The 20,818-nt window shown below is 45.8% G+C and overlaps 1 protein-coding gene across 2 annotated transcripts in view; it reads left to right on the top strand.

Moving 5' to 3' along the window:
* Positions 1–20,818, top strand: part of LOC142243715 (PALM2-AKAP2 fusion protein-like) — a 207,085-nt gene that overhangs the window by 118,847 nt on the left and 67,420 nt on the right. The window contains exon 1 of one of the 2 annotated variants that reach the window (XM_075315901.1): positions 8,279–8,382. The exons of the other annotated variant lie outside the window; for it this stretch is intronic. The gene's annotated coding sequence lies outside the window, so the exon portion shown is untranslated. Of the gene's footprint in view, positions 1–8,278; positions 8,383–20,818 lie in introns of those variants that run through there. 2 annotated transcript variants of the gene reach the window in all.

Raw genomic sequence — 20,818 nt, forward strand, 5'->3', positions numbered from 1 at the left:
AGTTTTATTGTTTCATGTCTCTGAACACTGTGCAAAAAGGAAAAAATAGCACTTCCAAATTGTCTGGAACCTAAAGAAAAGCAGTTTATGCACATAACTATTGAATTATAGCAAGTTCTTGTCAAGGGGTTAACAAGACTTAAGGTGGCTTTACACACTGCAACATCGCAAACGACATCGCTGTAACGTCACCGGTTTTGTGACGTAATAGCGACCTCCCCAGCGACATTGCAGTGTGTGAAACGCATCAGCGACCTGGCCCCTGCTGTGAAGTTGCTGATCGCTACAAATCGTTCAGGACCATTCTTTGGTCCTTTGTTTCCCGCTGTGCAGCAAAGTCTCAGTGTGTAAAGGGGACTTTACAGCGACTTCGTTAGCGACTTCCCTTTGAAAAAGCTGCTTTACAACGTCCCCAATGACTAGCTAGGTCGTTCTGCAGGTCCGTATCGCTGTTGCGTCGTTGGCCAGGTTTGCCTGTTTGACAGCTCACCAGAGACTTTGTAGCGATCCCGGCCAGGTTGGGATCGCTGGTGGGATCGCTAGAAAGTTTCAGTGTGTAAAGGGGCCTTTAAGGCCCTGTCACACACAGATAAATCTGCGGCAGATCTGTGGTTGCAGTGAAATTGTGGACAATCCGTGCCAGGTTTGTGGCTGTGTACAAATGGAACAATATGTCCATGATTTCACTGCAGCCACAGATCTGCCACAGATCTGCCAAAGATTTATCTCTGTGTGTGACGGGGCCTTTAGTGTCATGTTTTCTGTATACCTGAAGGAGTCTCAGTGAACAAGAAGTGCTAGAAATTCAGGTATCTTAATCAAGTATCTGTGTAACCTGGATTGATGAATGTGATTGGATTGGAGATTGCCAGTTCCAGGTAAACAGAGGTGTGTCTTATTTGTTTTCCTAAAGCTTCATTGTGTATCTCTGTAGGAGATATTGGCACACACTTTGTACTGGTGATCATGGTATACAAAGCACTAATGAAGTTTCACTCTTGGTTTCTCAGGAAGGAATACAAGTTTGGGCACTCTATTGAATGTGTTTTCACCATTTGTAAGCAGTCAGACAACATTTAGGTTCACACGCAGCGTTTTATTCTACACTTAGGCTATGTGCCCACGGGACAGTGTACCTGCGGATTTTGCCGCAGGTTTGTCCATAGATTTACAGCAGCTGCTCCCGGGAATCCACAGCTATCCATTGCTGCGGGATTCGAGTATTTTTGTTGCGATAAATCTACGGGACAAGTGCAGAAATACCTTCGGAAGTCCCGGCCTCTATCTCCATAGTGGAAAGGCTGGACATCCGCAGATATTTCCGCATGAATAGTTGACATGCAGTTACGTGTGTCTGCGGGAAATCCGCAGCATATTCCGCAGTCGCACATACCGCAGCATTGATATACCACTCCCCAAATCCCATAGGATAACTTAGGGAGTGTCTGTACTTGCATTGACTTGCGGATTAATCTGGAAAATCCAAATAAATCCGCGGGTACATTGTCCCGTGGGCACATAGCCTAAAAAGGCAGGAAAAACACACCTTTATGACACCTTTATTCACAATATGAATATTTTTTATGCGTTTTCATTACATTTTTTATGCATTTTTTTGAATGGGTTAAAAACACTGCCAGAAAGAAAGCCACCAGAGCTTAAAAAAAAAAAAATGCACTCTGTGACTGAGATTTTAGAAATCACATTTATTTTGCTACTACTGTAAACTTTTTCTGCACAAAAAACACATGTAAAAATTGCCACAAAATTAATCAAGTCCATGTTTTCCTTTTATACTGCCTCTATCGGTTTTGATCACATCATGTTTATAGCATTCATGTAACATACCATATTTTTCGGACTATAAAGTGCAATGGACCAAAATATGTACCTAGGTTTTAGAGGAGGAAAATTGGAAAAAAAATTGAAGCAAAAACTGTGGTCGTGACACATTGTTATGGGGGGATCTGCTGTTGACACTAGTATGGGGGTAAAGTTCCCAATTTCTGTACTAATGTTTCCCATCCTGGTATATACGTTCACCATCCTTGTCCAATCCTGGTATACCTTGGTATATATGTTCTACATCCTGGTATATATGTTCCCAATTGTGGTATATATGGCCCCATCCTGGTACATGGTCCTCATCATGGCCCCATCCTGGAACATATGATGACCTTCATCATAGCCCCATCCTGTTACAAATGACTCTTATCATGGCCCCATTCTGGTACATATGTCCCTCATCATGACCCCATCTTGGTACATATAGCCCACATCATGGCCCCATTGTGGTACATATGACCCTCACCATGGCCCCATCCTGGTAAATATGATCCTTATCATGGCCCCATCCTGGTATATATGATCTCTATCATGCTGCACAGATTAAATAATAAACAATTCTACTCACCATCCCTCCATTCCCCTAATACGCTGTGTCCTCCTCTGATGCAACTGACTTCAGCGTGTCAGTGGCACAGCGCATGACATCACCACCATGAGTGCCCACTTTCATGGATTACAGCTGCTGGCATATTTGCTGCTTCCCATGCCCGGGATTATGGGCATGGGGGTTAGTGAATATTCATTCTTTTTAATAGCAGTCACATTTGATAGTCCAGCAGCTGCAGGGAACTGGTGGGTGGGTGATCATATGTGCCCACTATTAAAGAAAATGCTTTTTCGCTGCTCCCAACAACCATAATCCCATCCACCTCTTGGCGCTGGCTTCAGTCCTGAGAGGAGGGTGGGATTATGGGCTTGGAGAGCAATATGTTCTCCCCAGTTTCCCTGTGACCTCATGCTGCCACCGCCGCCACCTTCCCTCCTCCCCACAGCCATGTGCATTTGGACTATAACCCCTCCTTTGCTCCAAAATTTTTAGGGAAAAAAGTGTGTCTAATAGTCTGAAAAATACTGTACCTTAGTGATCTATATATTAAATGGATGCAGTCAGCAGAGGCATCTATCAACCATAGACCAATTCGAAATATAAATAATAGATAATATATATATATATATATATATATATATATATACACATACAGTGCCTACAAGTAGTATTCAACCCCTTGCAGATTTAGCAGGTTTACACATTCGGAATTAACTTGGCATTGTGACATTTGGACTGTAGATCAGCCTGGATGTGTGAAATGCACTGCAGCAAAAAGAATATTATTTCTTTTTTTTTTTTTTTTTTAAATTGTGAAAAGTTTATTCAGAGGGTCATTTATTATTCAACCCCTCAAACCATAAGAATTCTGTTTGGTTCCCCTAAAGTATTAAGAAGTATTTCAGGCACAAAGAACAATGAGCTTCACATGTTTGGATTAATTATCTCTTTTTCCAGCCTTTTCTGACTAATTAAGACCTCCCCCAAACTTGTAAACAGCACTCATACTTGGTCAACATGGGAAAGACAAAGGAGCATTCCAAGGCCATCAGAGACAAGATCGTGGAGGGTCACAAGGCTGGCAAGGGGTACAAAACCCTTTCCAAGGAGTTGGGCCTACCTGTCTCCACTGTTGGGAGCATCATCCGGAAGTGGACGGCTTATGGAACTACTGTTAGCCTTCCACGGCCTGGACAGCCTTTGAACGTTTCCACCCGTGCCGAGGCCAGGCTTTTCCGAAGAGTCAAGGCTAACCCAAGGACAACAAGGAAGGAGCTCCGGGAAGATCTCATGGCAGTGGGGACATTGGTTTCAGTCAATACCATAAGTAGCGTACTCCACCGCAATGGTCTCCGTTCCATACGAGCCCGTAAGGTACCTTTACTTTCAAAGCATCATGTCAAGGCTCGTCTACAGTTTGCTCATGATCACTTGGAGGACTCTGAGACAGACTGGTTCAAGGTTCTCTGGTCTGATGAGACCAAGATCGAGATCTTTGGTGCCAACCACACATGTGACGTTTGGAGACTGGATGGCACTGCATACGACCCCAAGAATACCATCCCTACAGTCAAGCATGGTGGTGGCAGCATCATGCTGTGGGGCTGTTTCTCAGCCAAGGGGCCTGGCCATCTGGTCCGCATCCATGGGAAGATGGATAGCACGGCCTACCTAGAGATTTTGGCCAAGAACCTCCGCTCCTCCATCAAGGATCTTAAGATGGGTCGTCATTTCATCTTCCAACAAGACAACGACCCAAAGCACACAGCCAAGAAAACCAAGGCCTGGTTCAAGAGGGAAAAAATCAAGGTGTTGCAGTGGCCTAGTCAGTCTCCTGACCTTAACCCAATTGAAAACTTGTGGAAGGAGCTCAAGATTAAAGTCCACATGAGACACCCAAAGAACCTAGATAACTTGGAGAAGATCTGCATGGAGGAGTGGGCCAAGATAACTCCAGAGACCTGTGCCGGCCTGATCAGGTCTTATAAAAGACGATTATTAGCTGTAATTGCAAACAAGGGTTATTCCACAAAATATTAAACCTAGGGGTTGAATAATAATTGACCCCCACTTTTATGTTGAAAATGTATTAAAATTTAACTGAGCAACATAACTTGTTGGTTTGTAAGATTTATGCATCTGTTAATAAATCCTGCTCTTGTTTGAAGTTTGCAGGCTCTAACTTATTTGCATCTTATCAAACCTGCTAAACCTGCAGGGGGTTGAATACTACTTGTAGGCACTGTACATACTGTATATGTATATATAAAGAAAACAAGAGCAGCACATAGAAAAATAAGATACGGGTGCAAAGCCTACCAGGCAGTCTTTCAATTGCCTAATATATAGGAAAAACATAAGGGAAGCAGCACTCCAAGAACAGCAAATATCAAACCTTTATCGGCCCATAGTGTAACTGACAATGATTCAGTCCAATAGAACCTTTCTCAAGCCATATATATATATATATATATATATATATATATATATATATATATATATATATATATATATAAAATATGGTAGTATCATTATTATACTTATTAAAGTATAGAAGTATTTCTCCTAAAACATTATTGCAATTACATGTTTTGTTATACACATGTTTATTTCCTTTGTGTGTTTTGGAGTAACACAAGAAAACGGAGAAAAAAAAGGCAAATTGGACATAACTTCACATAAAACTCCAAAGCTGGGCTGGATAAAATTGTTGGTACCTTCAACTCAATATTCGGTTATTCACACTTTGTAATAAATAACGACAATCATTTCCTATAATCATAACAAGCTTCTTACATCTTTAAACTGGAATTTGGGACTTTGGGATTTTGCAAACTGCTCTAGGTTTCTCATATTTGAAAGTTGTCTTCTCCCAAAAGCAATTTTAAGATATCTCCACAGGTGTTCAATGGGATTTAGACCCAGACTCATTACTGGCCACTTGTCTCTATCCATTTCTGGGTGCTTCTTAAAGTATGTTTGGGGTAATTGTCTTGCTGGAAGACCCATATCCTAGGACAAAAAACCCAGCTACATTGCGATCCAAAATCCTTTGGTAATCTTCAGATTTCATGACTAGAGATAAGCGAACCTGTACATTAAAGTTCGGTGTTTATACTGTACACAACGTTACAAAAGAATCAGTGTTCGAGTTTGGAATATGAGTGATTTACATATGCAAACCAGTTAAGCAAGTATTGGTGTGCTAGTGTACCCTCGGTGCTCGGCTCGCTTATAGTGTTTGAATGTCTTGCACTGGGGGTGAAGTAGCGTTATCAGATGTCCTATGTTCAAAGAAATATGAAAAACCCACCCTCCCCCTGAAGTGCTTTGTTTATGGTTGGCTGTATGTGGGCGGAGAGCTGAACTGCCCAAACAGCAACTTCCAATGGGGTTCAGGTCAAGTTCACGTCCCAAACTTAACTTTAGCGGGTCCACTCATCTCTGTTCATGATGCCTTGCACACAGTCGAGGCATCCAGTGCCAGAAGCAGCAAAACAACCCCAAAATATCTTTGATCCTCCACATTATTTGACTAAAGGTACTATGTTTTCTTTGTAGGCCGTATTCCATTTTTGGTAAACAATAGAATGATGTGCTTTACCAAAAAAATTATCTTTGTCTCGTCTTTCCATAAAACACATTTCCAGAAAGATTTTGCTTACTCAAATACATTTTGTGGACCCTGGTGGATTCTGGCTTGATAGATCTGTACCCTGTATCTAGAGAGAGACCTGTCACTTAAGGGCAGCAGGCAGGAAGAAATTCCTGCTGACCTCTACTAAGGTTAGATTTTTCCCAAATGAGAAGGATTTTCAGGTAACAAGTTGTAGGGACTCTGGTTGAGTACTTACATGTAAAGATATATTGCTATTCCATTTTTGGTCTCATCTGTCCACAAGTCACTTTCCCAGAAGAATTTTGGCTTGGTCACGTACAATTTGCAAACTGCAGCCTAGCTTTTTTATGTCTGTGTGTCAGCAGTGGGGTCCTCCTGGGTCTCCTGCCATAGTGTTTTATTTAATTGAAATGTTGACAGATAGTTCGTACTGCCATGATTGCAACAAGGAGCACCTTTAACCGATAAGGTCATAGTGTTGCCATAAAGGGGCACTGTGAGGCTGAAAAATTGCCCCCCCCCTGTACTTGACAACACTGTTATTGGTACGTCTAGGAGCACCTTTAACCGATAAGGTCTGAGTGTTGCCAATAAGGGGTACTGTGAGGCTGAAATATTGCCCCCCCCTGTACTTGACAACCCTGTTATTGGTACGTCTAGGAGCACCTTTAACCAATAAGGTCAGAGTGTTACCAATAAGGGGTACTGTGAGGCTGAAAAATCACCCCCCACCGTACTTGACAACACTGTTATTGGTATTGGTTTTCAATTTTGATTATGACCATTTGGTGTTTTTTACCGCATGTATTGGTGGACATCTCTGGTTATTATATTCTCAGCATGTTTCATTCTGTGGAATTAATACAGAGGTCTCTGTGATCTTTGTTTAGTGGATGTCTCTCTATTCCTTCTGTCTTGGTATTTGTTGCGGTGCAACCAATTATATATGTACAAGTGTGTTTTAATATTTTAGCTATGAGATTAAAGGTTATATTTTAATTTTTGTTTTCACACACTTTGTCTAATCGAGTGCCCAGCTACTTTTCTTACTTATTTTTGTGGTCATCATACACAAATTGCTTTCATTCTGTCATGATTGCACCTGGAGTCTGCAGGACAGCTTGAATTTATTTGGAACTTGATTGGGGCTGCTAATCCACCATCTTGACTGTCCTGCGTCGCAACCTTTCAGCAATTTTTTTTTCTGCCATTAATGTCCAGGGAGATTAGCTACAGTTCCATGAGTTGTAAACTTCTTGATTATGTTGCACACTGTGGACAAAGGAACATCAAGCACGCTGGAGATAGACCTTGAGATTGTTGATATTTTTCAACAATTTTGGTTCTCAAGTCCTCAAACAGCTCTCTTCTCCTCTTTCTGTTCTCCATGCTTAGTGTGGTAGACACTGACACACAATGCAGAGATTCAGTCAACTTCTCCCCTTTTTATTTGGTTTCAGGTGTGATTACTATATTGCCCTGTTATTTGCTACATGTTGAACGAGCATCAGATGCTTGAAACAAAGTTCTTTATCCATTTTGGAAAGGTGCCAACAATTTTGTCACACCCATTTTGGGGGTTTTGTGTGAAAATATGTCCAATTTGTCTTTCTTTTCTCTGTTTTTTTTGTGTTGTTCCAATATACACAAAGAAAATAAATGCATATAACGAAACTTGTATCAGCTCTAGAAAATAATGTGCATTTCTTGTTATTTACTTAGTTGTATGTAGTGATAAGTATAGCAGCTGCAATTTCTTCATAAATGTAAATTATTATTTTCCGATTTTTATGCCATGCTAGAAAAAAGTAAATGATAGTTGGATAGATAGATATTAGATAGAGATATGATATAGATAAAGGCATTCAACTAAGCACGGTCTACATCCTTCCTAAGGTCCTGGTCACAATAGAATATTCTGCACAACTTCCTTTCCTCCACCCTTCTGGCTCTAGGATATATATTTTAGACTGCGCCTTAAGTATTTCCACATTACAGTTCACATCTGTCAATGAAATCTACAGAAATCTGCCTTAGTTTTACACAGGAGAGGGTATATTCTAGACAGACACTGTCACACAGCCTTGAACATGCTTGTGTATGTAAAGCTGAGGCCTGGATTTCCTTTGCCTTCCCCGCCCCTCATACACACTGCTTTTTTTTAGTAGTTTTAGAAGGGTCTCATTGTATAAACTGACTTGAAGGCAGGGCTGCCCTCTTTTTTGTGTATCCCAGCCCCCATTCCTGTGACATCATTCCTTGCAAGAAAGCAGGGATGGAATTTTGATTTGGAAGTGTAGAGAAGAAGCTTTTGTGGGAGAGGAGCATTGGGGCTGCCTAGAAAGTGGATATATTCCAAGATCTGGGGGTAAGTCTCACTTTTCAGACACCCTTTACTTGATGTGAAGAGGACGGTTTCTGAGCATGTGTCCTTATATGAGAGTTCTTGAGTAACCGTACGGTAGCTGAGGGTGTGTGTACTTCCACTAGCTTACTGGCTATGTAGGATAAGATCGTAGTTGTCGTTACTAGTATGTGTGCTTGTTGTTATTAGTGTTCTTTTGTTACCGGCATACTTTGTTTGTTTTTTACAACATTGTTTCTTTTCTAACGGTGAACAATTACTTTTGATGTAGGGAAGAGCCCGGTTAGTTTAGTTTTTACGATGATGATCTATAAAACAAAACATCCGCCTTACGGATAGAGATGAGCACAGAGGATTTTCAACAACGGTTTGTTCAATTTCCAGATACAGAAAGTGAAAATGAGTCTTATTCGACGGTTATATCCCCCAGTGTTCTGGTCTGGGCAGACATCTGTCCGGGGCTTAGCCACACTTACATCACTTCATAGTACACTGAAACAGCAGCTGAGAAGTATCACAGGGGGATACTTCCATATATCAGAATGGGCCAAGACTATAAAAAGAGATAAACTACTGTTTGTGAGGCTACTGAGCATCTTAGCCCAGTCTGTGCGTTGTTTTACTGATGAAACGTATGCATTATTATGATTATTGAGTATTCTTACCTTGTATCGACTCCTAAAGCCTTGGCGTTTGTGCGGCTCCAGCTGAATTTGTCATATAATGCAGTAGATTTGACTTTGCTGTTTAATTAAACATTGAGAACACATTGCTGTACTGAAATAGGTTCTTTCTAAATGTTTCTGTGACTCACAAAGAGTGTAATGGACAATGTCAGTAAGCACACGTCAAGAATAGGGACGCAGAACATCTGTTCCCAGGATCTGAGCGGTCCCAAGGTCAGATCCCCCCATAAATCTGACTTGTATGGAATATCAATTGAATTTAGCAGGTCAATCTTTGGGTGGGTCACATAACACATGATTATCTACTGTTTATTAAAACATGAATGCCTAAATTGTCTAACTAGCAAATGAATGCCATAGTCTGAGATCCCATGCATTGTAATTTTTTCTTTTTTGCCACATGGTTTTGCAGCTATTTGAAGTCAATTAATTTAAGAATTGCATAATAATAAGCCCCAGCAACATTGAAACCTCAGCAAGAAGCTTTTAAAGTACGGATGGCCACATCCAATTGAATCTACGCCCAACGCTATGGTCAAATATTGAAGTTTTTCTTTGCCTCATTGTGGCTGGAGCTTTGTCCATGCAGCGGCACCATCACAGCTACTGTGGGGCACTACCCTTATGGGTGAACATGACATTAAGGTTTTCCTGTAGGAATAGAACATTTTTGGTTTTCCATATGACATCATATTTAACATTTGTCTTTTGGTTGCTATGAAGTCATTATTATAGACGGTGATTTTTTTTGTTACTCATGATTCAGGAAACTAATGTGATCATACAAATGGTTGCTAACAAATCTGTACCCAGGGGTGACCATTATAAGAACTACCGTAATACACCAGTGACCCTGAGGGCATGCTTACACTAGCGTATAAAAAACGGTCCAGTTTTCATCCAGGAAAGTAGGATGATTTTTTTATTACTTGTCATCCATGTGCTGTCCATGTGCTGTCTGTATGCAATCCGTTTTTTTATATTATTCATTTACAATCATTTACAGAACCATTTACAGTGTCCTATCCTACAGAATGGTAATGTATATGTAAAACGGATGCCACTAGAAAGGTTAATCTGTCATCTAATTTTTTTTCCCCACACCCACAGACTTGAATAGGTGAGTCTCGTTCGAATTATGCGTCCACTCTCAACATCCTTCAATTTTTTCCTGATTTTTTGGCTGACAGATAGTCTGGTTCCATAGATTGTTTGTGAGCTGGGATGCAGGACCTCTGCCCCTCTGTAGGACGATATCTCCTGATGAGTCTATATCAACGAAACGCGTCGGGCTGCTATTAGGGAGAGTACAGAGGTTTACATTATAGCTAGCTGTGGTCTGCCCTTGTTAGAGCGGAAGTCTGGGGTAAGAGTCAAGGATATCTCCCATCAGGACTAGGGTTAGTGATGCCATGGCAACTCTAGGACTCCTGGGAGGGAGAGACTGACTTACCCAGCGGACCACCTAATTGATGAGACCATTCCAATCTTTTCTATATCAACTATACTATCAATGCTTTATGTACATTTGAACTGTTGACCGATGTCAACAATCTATATGATTTATGTATTTTGTGTTATTCTATTAAGTTTGTTATGTATATAGGACCGCTGTCCGGATAACAAATGGAAACACTATATATTTTTCTTTTTTTGTTTTTTCGTTTGTTTAGTTTGTTATATTTGTGGCGTCCCTGAGGGGCTATTTCTTGTGTGGCGTGGTCTACGCCTTATATCCTGATAGCAGTCGGGGATGCTTATGGTTACAGTGGCCTAAGTATTAGGTCTTTTACATACTTTTATTAAAAGTTATGTTTTAGCCTCTTATTTGCTTTTTGATATTTATATCATAAGTGGCATTGAACACATTTGCTGTATTCTATCCTACAGAATGGTAATGTATATGTAAAACGGATGCCACTAGAAAGGTTCACCTGTCATCTGATTTTTTTCCCCACACCCATAGACTTGAATAGGTGAGTCTCGTCCGACTTATGCTATGCGTCCACTCGCAACATCCTTCAATTTTTTCCTCAGGCTGACAACAGCTGAGAAAAAAAAATCGCAGATCAGCGCAGCCTTGTTGAATAACATAGATCCGAGTGCAATCCCTTTTTTTCTCACATTGCACTCATCCGAGTTATACGCTGGTGTGAGCGCACCCTTAAGGCCGCTTTACACGCTGCGATATCGTAACCGATATCGCTAGCGTGGGTACCCGCCCCCATCGGTTGTGCGACATGGGCAAATCGCTGCCCGTGGCGCACAACATCGCCCAGACCCGTTACACTACTTACCTGCCCTGCGACATCGCTGTGACCGGCGAACCACCTCCTTTCTAAGGGGGCGGTTCGTTCAACGTCACAGCAACGTCACAGCTGCATCACTGAACCGCCGCCCAATAGAAGCGGAGGGGCGGAGATGAGCGGGACGAACATCCCGCCCACCTCCTTCCTTCCGCATTGCGGGCGGGAGGCAGGTAAGGTGAGGTTCCTCGTTCCTACGGTGTCACACGTACCGATGTGTGCTGCCGCAGGAACGTGAAGAACTTCGTTACTGCTGCAGCAAAGATATTGGACAATGGACCCCCATGTCACCGATGAGCGATTTTGCACGTTTTTGCAATGATGCAAAATCGCTCAAAGGTGTGACACGCAACGGCACGCTAAAGCGACCGGATGTGCGTCACAAATTCCGTGACCCCAATGAGATCGCTTGAGCGATGTCGCAGCGTGTAAAGCGGCCTTTAGGCCGGGGCCACATGAGCATATAAAATGGACGAGTGCTCAGTGTAGTGTAAAGCGGGCTTTACACGCTACAACAAATCTAACGATGTGTCGGTGGGGTCACGTCGTAAGTGATGCATATCCGGCATCGTTAGTGTTGTTGTAGCATGTGACAGCTACGTGCGATTGCGATTGAACGTAAAACCGTTCATCGCATACACGTCGTTCATTTCCTTAAAATTGCACGTCGGGTTGTTCAATGTTCCCAAAGTACCACACATCGCAGTGTGTGACACCCCGGGAACGATGAACAGATCTTACCTGCGTCCCGCAGCTCCCGCCGGCAATGCGGAAGGAAGGAGGTGGGCGGGATGTTTACGTCCCGCTCATCTCCGCCCCTCTGCTTCTTTTGGCCGGCTGCCGCGTGACGTCGCTGTGACGCTGAATGTCCCTCCCACTCCAGGAAGTGGATGTTCGCCGCCCACATCGAGGTCGTATGGAAGGGTAAGTACATGTGACAGGAAATAATCGTTCGTGCAACATGGTCAACAAATTGAACGTGCCGCACATACGATGGGGGCGGGTACGATTGCATACGATATCGTATGTGATATCGTAAGGTGTAAAGCAGCCTTAAGTCAATTTTTTCCTCATCTCTAACTGGAATTGAGGAGACTTTGCAGCATACTGCAATTAGCAGCATGTCTCGGATCTTGCGCACCCATACAAGTCTATGGTTGCGTGTGAAATATTGGACTGCACTGATGGCATCCAAGTGCAGTGCGATAGACAGGTAATGGAGGAGATGGAGAGATTAATCTCTCCTCCTCACCTGTGCTCCAATTCTCACATGTGAATTGATCTATGCAGCTCTCGAGCTCAGGTTAGGAGAGCCGCTGGCCAGTCCGAGCATTATGATGCCATCGTCGTTTGTGTTATATGGCCACGTGACTTCGTCCTTAGGCTGTGTGCGCACGTTGCGTTCAGTTACTTGCAGTTGTAAACGCATCCTCTGGCAGAATTTGTCGATGTCAAATTTGGTTTTGACCACAAAAACGCAGGAAATACGCATCCGTTTTTATAGCATTTTTGCCTCGTTTTTACCGCATTTTACATGCATTTTCTGTGCTTAAAGACAGATGCGTTTTCAACACAAATACACTACTAAATAAAGTTTAAACACTATGGAAAAAATGAAAAAAAAATTATACATTTCCATACTTTAAATCATACACAAAATAGCTAATTTTATTAAAAATATGAATGTGATTTAATATTTATGTATAAAATAACGTTAAATTATAGTTTTACTATTTTTTTATAGTCGAGCTAGATATGTGTGTGAAAGGAGACGTCAAGCCCTCATTATAATTTCAAAAATGCATGCTTTGGTTTTTGTCAAAAAAGCATGCGTTTTGCATCAAAAAAGCATGTAAAACGCTAGAAATTTGATTCAGGATGCGTTTTGATCATTCTCATTGACTTCAATGATAGCAAAACGCTGCCAAAATGGTAAAAACAATTGGCATGCTGCTTCTTCAAATGCAGAGATTTTGACAAATTTTACGCACCTAAAACGCTGCGTTTTTAAATGCATAGTGCGCACAAGAAATCTCTATTTCCCATAGATTTTGCTTGGAAATCAAAACACATGCATTTTTGCATTAAAACGCTGCAGTTCAAAACGCTGTGGAAACGCATGAAAAAACGCAACGTGCGCACACAGCCAGGGCTGTATTTTGCCTTCGTGCTGCCCTAGGCACTTTAAGTGGTCGCGCCCCTTATTGACAACGTAAAACTGAGTTTTCGCACATGACATCTGTTTAAGGCAGATCTACTCTGTAAAACACTTTAAAAAGTATCAATGAGAAATGAAGGGCACTAAGCCCCCCCCCCCCAATGGGGATCACCACAGGCACATCAAAACATAGCATGAGTATAAAATATTCCCACCACACCGTCCCCACTTATATACTGTGACTGTCACACTGCCCCTAATAAACTACACACTGCCCTCCCTTATAAATTATATCCACCACACCTTCCTCAATTATGAAATATGATCTGCACATTGACCTCACATCATGCTGCTCCCTCCTCACAATGTCCCATGCATGCTGCACCCTCCTCACAGTGTCCCATGCATGCTGCCCCCTCCTCACAGTGTCCCATGCATGCTGCCCCCTCCTCACAGTGTCCCATGCATGCTGCCCCCTCCTCACAGTGTCCCATGCATGCTGCGCCCTCCTCACAGTGTCCCATGCATGCTGCCCCCTCCTCACAGTGTCCCATGCATGCTGCCCCCTCCTCACAGTGTCCCATGCATGCTGCCCCCTCCTCACAGTGTCCCATGCATGCTGCCCCCTCCTCACAGTGTCCCATGCATGCTTCCCCCTCCTCAGTGTCCCATGCATGCTGCCCCCTCCTCACAGTGTCCCATGCATGCTGCCCCCTCCTCACAGTGTCCCATGCATGCTGCCCCCTCCTCACAGTCTCCCATGCATGCTGCCCCCTCCTCACAGTGTCCCATGCATGCTATCCACTCCTCACAATGTCCCATGCATGCTGCCCCCTCCTCACAATGTCCCATGCATGCTGCCCCCTCCTCACAATGTCCCATGCATGCTGCCCCCTCCTCACAATGTCCCATGCATGCTGCCCCCTCCTCACAATGTACCATGCATGCTGCCCCCTCCTCACAATGTCCCATGCATGCTGCCCCCTCCTCACAGTGTCCCATGCATGCTGCCCCCTCCTCACAGTCTCCCATGCATGCTGCCCCCTCCTCACAGTGTCCCATGCATGCTTCCCACTCCTCACAATGTCCCATGCATGCTGCCCCCTCCTCACAATGTCCCATGCATGCTGCCCCCTCCTCACAATGTCCCATGCATGCTGCCCCCTCCTCACAATGTCCCATGCATGCTGCCCCCTCCTCACAATGTCCCGTGCATGCTGCCCCCTCCTCACAGTGTCCCATGCATGCTGCCTCTCTCCATGAGCTCCTAATGCTGCCTTTCTTTTTTCCATAATGACACCTCCATGCTGCTCCACTCATCATACTTAGACCACCACACTAGCGCTTATGCTGAGACACACACACACACACACACACACACTACCCCACTCTTGATATTGACTCCCCTACATTGTTCCACTCCATACTGAGCCCACACATGCTGCCCCTTCTCCATAATGAGCTCCCAATGCTGCCCCCCTCTCATTCTGAGTCCTTACACTGCCCCCCATCGATATTGTCATTGCACTATCCCTCAACCCTTGTCCTCTGTCTCTAGCATTGGCCCCTCTCTCTCATTCCCCCAGCAGCAGCCTCTCTCCCCCAGCCTCCCCCAGCATCAGCCTCTCTCCCCCCAGCCTCCCTCAGCATCAGCCTCCCTGCTCCCAGCTTACCCCAGCATCAGCCTCTCTCCTCCCAGCCTCCCCCAGCATGAGCCTCCTCCAGCATCAGCCTCTCTCCTCCCAGCCTCCCCCAGCATGAGCCTCCTCCAGCATCAGCCTCTCTCCTCCCAGCCTCCCCCAGCATCAGCCTCCCTGCTCCCAGCTTCCCCCAGCATCAGCCTCCCTCCTCCCAGCCTCCCCCAGCATCAGCCTCCCTCCTCCCAGCCTCCCCCAGCATCAGCCTCCCTCCTCCCAGCCTCCCAGCCCCCCTCCTCCAAGCCTCCCCCAGCATCAGCCTCCCAGCCTCCCTGAGCATCAGCCTCCCTCCTCCAAGCCTCCCCCAGCATCAGCCTCTCTCCTCCCAGCCTCCCTCAGCATCAGCCTCCCTGCTCCCAGCTTCCCCCAGTATCAGCCTCCCTCCTCCCAGCCTCAGCCTCTCAGCCTCTCTCTCTCCCCCCAGCCTCCCCCCAGCCTCCCTCTCCCCCCAGCCTCCCCCAGCATCAGCCTCTCTCCTCTCAGCCTCTCTCTCCCCCCAGCCTCAGCCTCTCTCTCCCCCCAGCCTCCCCCCCAGCCTCAGCCTCTCTCTCCCCCCAGCCTCTCTCTCTCCCCCCAGCCTCCCCCCAGCCTTAGCCTCTCTCTCCCCCCAGCCTCCCCCCCAGCCTTAGCCTCTCTCTCCCCCCAGCCTCCCCCACAGCCTCTCTCTCCCCCCAGCCTCCCCCAGCATCAGCCTCTCTCCTCTCAGCCTCTCTCTCCCCCCAGCCTCAGCCTCTCTCTCCCCCCAGCCTCCCCCCCAGCTTTAGCCTCTCTCTCCCCCCAGCCTCAGCCTCTCTCTCCCCCCAGTCTCTCTCTCCCCCCAGCCTCCCCCCCCAGCCTTAGCCTCTCTCTCCCCCCAGCCTCCCCCCCAGCCTCAGCCTCTCTCTCCCCCCAGCCTCCCCCCCCCAGCCTCTCTCCCCCCAGCCTCAGCCTCTCTCTCCCCCCAGCCTCAGCGTCTCTCTCCCCCCAGCCTCCCTCTCCCCCAGCCTCAGCCTCTCTCCCCCCAGCCTCAGCTAATCACAGTTAGCACAGGCATTTCTGAGTATGCAGTGCGCCCCTCCCCCCATCACATACAATTAGCAGTAAGCACAGGCATTTCTGAGTATGCATGCAGTGCCCCCCTCCCCCCATCACATACAGTTAGCACAGGCATTTCTGAGTATGCAGTGCGCCCCTCCCCCCATCACATAGAAATGCCTGTGCTTACTGCTAATTGTGAGTATGCATGCAGTGCACCCCTCCCCCATCACATACAGTTAGCACAGGCATTTCTGAGTATGCAGTGCGCCCCTCCCCCCATCACATACAATTAGCAGTAAGCACAGGCATTTCTGAGTATGCAGTGCGCCCCTCCCCCCATCACATACAATTAGCAGTAAGCACAGGCATTTCTGAGTATGCATGCAGACTGCATGCATACTCAGAAATGCCTGTGCTTACTGCTAATTGTTTGTGATGGGGGTAGGGGCGCACTGCATACTCAGAAATGCCTGTGCTAACTGTATGTGATGGGGGGAGGGGTGCACTGCACCCCTCCCTCCATCACATACAGTTAGCACAGGCATTTCTGAGTATGCAGTGCTCCCCTCCCCCCCATAACATACAGTTAGCAGTAAAGCCCCCCTTCACATATAGACAGCTTGTTACCTGCTCCGGACCCGGTGATTATCCTCCAGACGTCACACTGGTGCCTGCTGTGAGCTCTGCACAGGTTTGGATGTCCCAGCTCTTGGCAAGGAGCTGATTGGAGCGCGCGTGTTGTGACCCCGGAAATGCAGCTGTCGGCAGTTCCGGGTTCAATCAGCTCCCTGTGCCCGTTGCCTGCAGTGTATTTGTATCCGCTTTAAAGACGCGGATACATACAAATCAATAGAGGGGCGCCCGTGCGCCCAACACAACACCCCCCTTTACCCCCCCGCGAAAAGACTGCGGATTTAGTGGTATAGGTAAAAAAAAAATAATAATTTTTTTTTTTTTTTTTTGCTGCTAGAAGGCGCCGCCCCCCCGCATCGCGCCGCCCTAGGCACCGGACCACAGGTGCCTAGTGGTAAATACGGCCCTGCACACAGCCTTAGACTAATTTTCAGTGTTTTGGAAAATGGATGTCTGAGTGAAACCTATTTCTTCACAAATGAAAAGAAAGAAAGCAGACATTAAATGAGGCTTTTATCAGTGGCCGAGGAGGCATTGGCTGAAGATACTATTAGGCACAGATACTATTAGACAACAGCATTGGGGATGGTGATGTTTTGGCATCAGGATTAGAATTATGTTACAGAGAGGTGACACTAAGCTAAAAATTATATCACTGCTTCTTGACTGTTTAGTCAGTAGGCACGATACACCATAGCTGAACTTGACATCAGCACAGTATCATTACACATATACCTTTTCTCATTTTTTTTCTCCATTTCATTTTTTAGTATTTTTTGTTAATAATTTTTCATAGGCTTGTTGCTCTACATAATGTGTCTCAACTGTGGCCTACATACAATCAGATATTATAGAAATTATGGTTTCTACATCTGTTAATGCAGAATTTAACAATAGGGATCTTAGAAGGTTATTACAAGAACTGAGTAAAATATACCCCTACATAAGGCTTGTATTACTGCTTATTTGAATCTACAGTCCCCATTCTACATGTGGTCTGGCTTTCATAGCTCATTAAAAAGCAATTAAGAATAAAGTAGGCTGATGTGAAGTCCCAAGCCAGAGAATGTTAATGGATCCTTAATGACTCGTGTGTACTGGAATGTGTAATCTGCAGCATATACATGATCCACAGAGATGCCTAAAATGAAGTATAAAAGGATATCAAGTCTATAATGAAGATTTCTGTGGGTAGAAGAACTCAACAAATGTTAGTCTTATCTCAAAATGGCATATCTGCCTTATTAAACAAGTGCTCTAACTCAGGGGCTCCAACCACCGGTCCACGAACCAGGACCGGGCCATTAGGGATTTTTTTGCCAGTCAGTGCAACCGCTGCAGACCAGTACTAAACCCTGACAGTGTGCTCTATGGTGGCTTACTTTGTAAGGTGGATGCTGCCCACTCACGGCAATCGGCAGTGAACATTATGCGGGGCGTGCCAAGATGAGTTGGCAGGCTGGCCTCAGTAGATACGGCTCTAGGCACAGCACATTATGTGGGGTGCAGTGGGGCGAGTCTGTGATCTGGCCACAGTGTCGTGACTCCTGGCATAGCTCCTGGTTTACAGCGCTGTACACCGAGGTCCCACCCTAGCACACCCCGGTCTTCAGCGCTGTTTGGTGTATAGCGCTGCTAAGTAGCAGTGCTGTAGACTAAGGCTCAATGTACAGTGCTGCTACTCTACTCGCAGAATTTGCTCAGACAGGAGCAGGGACAAGAACGTCATATGTGTCCAGCCCTCTTTTCCCTCCTGCTTGCTGTAAGTTCTGCGAGTTGGAGGGGAAAAAGCTCTGGATGCTAATGGGCAGCTAGATATGACGGTGCTCCCATCATTCTGAACCTATGGTGAGTTGAGTTACAGTCACATTATAAACATCCAACCCCCTCCATCAGCCCTCCCCCATATGACCAAACCCCTTCCCTGCCCCACCCCGCCCTACCAGGCCATGGAAAAATGGTCTTGCTTGAAGCCGATCCCTGGTGCAAAAAAGGTTGGGGATCACTTCTCTAACTAATAAAATTGATAGAATATTGATCTTAAAACAGAGTTTGAGAATCACATTATCTTCACTTACTGAGATAAATTGTTGTGGGCCTAGCATCCATATTTACAAAAGTGACAATGGGATGTACAGGCATATTGGATGTCCCCTTTAAATTGGAACTGAATACAAACATATTTTTCAGTGTAGTTTGTGAATAAAGTGAAACAAATATAATAAATATACAAGACAAAGTAACTGTGTATTTACGCTAAAAGATGACCGTCAGCAAGCAGTCCTAATAACGATCGTTTCACGATAATTGTGCAGTGTAAAGAGGCTGCCAATCACCCAATAAATGAGCAAAACACTTGTTCATTGGGGGAAATTATTTTTAAGCAGGCTTCGATCTTGACAAAGCATCGTCCCTGATAAACAGGACTCACTGTCAAGAAAAATGGCAGTCTCTGTGCGTTGAACGATCTATTACAGCCTGTGTAAACAGGGTATTAACCTCATAACGACGGCCGTACGACTTAAAGCGGCGGCAAAACAGGGTACTTATTCTGTTCCGCCGCTTTAAAGCGGCGGCCCGAAAAAACCCTGTAGCGCCCCCCAGCGACCGAAAATCTCGGGGGTTTCAGCTACCGGGGGTAGCTGAGACCCCCCAGATTATGAATCGGGGTGTTTTTTTGGACCCCGATCATGTGATCGGCGGTATACACTGTATACCGACGAACACATGAAAAAAAAAGAAATTGCCGGTAAAACTGATTTCTTTTTCATCTGACATGATCAAACATGTCAGATGAGAAAGAAATCTAACCCCCTAGTGCCCCCAAAGCCCCCGGTACCGGAGAGTCCCCCCACCCCCACCCCTACCCCCACCGGACATCCAAAATGGCGCCGAAGCGCACAGAAAACTGCAGCCGCCGCCGGCTCTGCAGTCATTTCCCTCCGATCTGAAATGATCAAACATTTCAGATCGGAGGGAAATGTCCTCCCCCTGACCCCTCCTCCGGTCCACCGGAGCCCTCTGGTCACCGGAGCCCCCTCCGGTTCTCCAGAGCCACCACCCCCCTCCCCCCTCCGGAAGATGGCGGCGCACAGCGCGCGGCCGCCTTCATTCTGCTCTTTCTGCCGCATGTGACACGTCACATGCGGCAGAAAGGTGTCCCCAGGTCCCACTAGGTCACCCCCCGTCACCTCCCCCCCCAAGCCCCCGGTTATACGTTACCTGTCTGCCGCTCCGTCCCGCGATCACGCCGCCTCCTTCTTCTTCAATGCTGGCGGCGCATGCGCAGACAGCGGCTGTCAGCTGGATCCCTGCAAGCAGGGATCCTGCTGACGTCGCAACTGCACAGGCTACTCCACTGTGGACCGGGGGAGGGTGAGTGCGGTAATCTGCAGTCACACTCCTCACATGGAGAGACTGCTGTTCCAGAAAATGGGGGGTACGTTCTGTGAGCGTGCCCCTCATATTCTGGAATGAGGTTACTGCAGGTCACTCTGCCCTAGGTTGGACCGGGGCAGTGTGAGTGCAGTATTCTCAGATTACTGCACCCACACTGCTCATGGAGAGCTTGCTCTTCCAGAAAATGGGGGATACGTTCCCTGAACGTGCCCCCCATATTCTAGAAGATCCAGAGTCGGCGTGGGACCTCCTCCAAAATGGATTACAGCGACCGGAATTTCTTTATTTTCAATAAATTGGTAAAAGAGGAATGTTTCGGGGAGTGTTTTTTCAAATAAATTTTTTTTTTGTCTTTTTTTTTTCTATTACTGACTGGGTTAGTGATGTCGGGTATCTGTTCAGATGCCGTGACATCACTAACCCCAGGGCTTGATGCCAGGTGACATTACAGCTGGTATCAACCCCATATATTACCCCGTCTGCCACCGCACCAGGGCGCGGGATGAGCTGGGGCGAAGCGCCAGGATTGGCGCATCTAATGGA

This window comes from Anomaloglossus baeobatrachus, chromosome 1 (genome assembly GCF_048569485.1).
Source record: "Anomaloglossus baeobatrachus isolate aAnoBae1 chromosome 1, aAnoBae1.hap1, whole genome shotgun sequence".
In the NCBI taxonomy this organism is placed as follows: Eukaryota; Metazoa; Chordata; class Amphibia; order Anura; family Aromobatidae; genus Anomaloglossus; species Anomaloglossus baeobatrachus.